Genomic DNA, 512 nt, shown 5'->3' with positions numbered 1-512 from the left:
CACCCCACCCCACCGCAGTCCACAGGCCCCTCTTTACCTCACAACTACAGCACAAAATGTGGAATCTCTTCTCCATAAAATGCTGTCTGCAGCCATTCTACAAATTCATTCTCAGATCCTGTTCTTACAACCTCTCGGGGGGGGGGGGTCACCCACCCAAAGCAGGAGGAGGTCTCTCTCTCTGTGTGTCCAGCAGGGAGGGACATGTTTCTTTCCATGTTTCTTCTTTTCTATGTTGCCGTCAGTCCAGATGTGCTGGTATATGGTCCCAGAGATCTCTGAACTGAGAGAGAGAGAGAGAGAGAGAGAGAGAGAGAGAGAATTGCTTTCTATTGGAACAGTTTTAGGGAATCTGATCAGCTATTGCGCCCAAACCTGCGCCTACCCAACATCAAATTTCATTTCAAATCAAATTCACAACATCAAATTCCATTTCAGTAAGATGGAGGCCAGCCAGCATATTCTTAGCCAGTTATGTTTCCAGGACAGTCAGGAGAGGAAAGGAAGGAAGG

This window comes from Myodes glareolus, chromosome 1, assembly GCF_982192425.1.
Source record: "Myodes glareolus chromosome 1, mMyoGla1.1, whole genome shotgun sequence".
NCBI lineage: Eukaryota > Metazoa > Chordata > Mammalia > Rodentia > Cricetidae > Myodes > Myodes glareolus.
The sequence above is the reverse complement of the archived record's forward strand: the minus strand, read 5'-3'. Positions refer to the sequence as shown.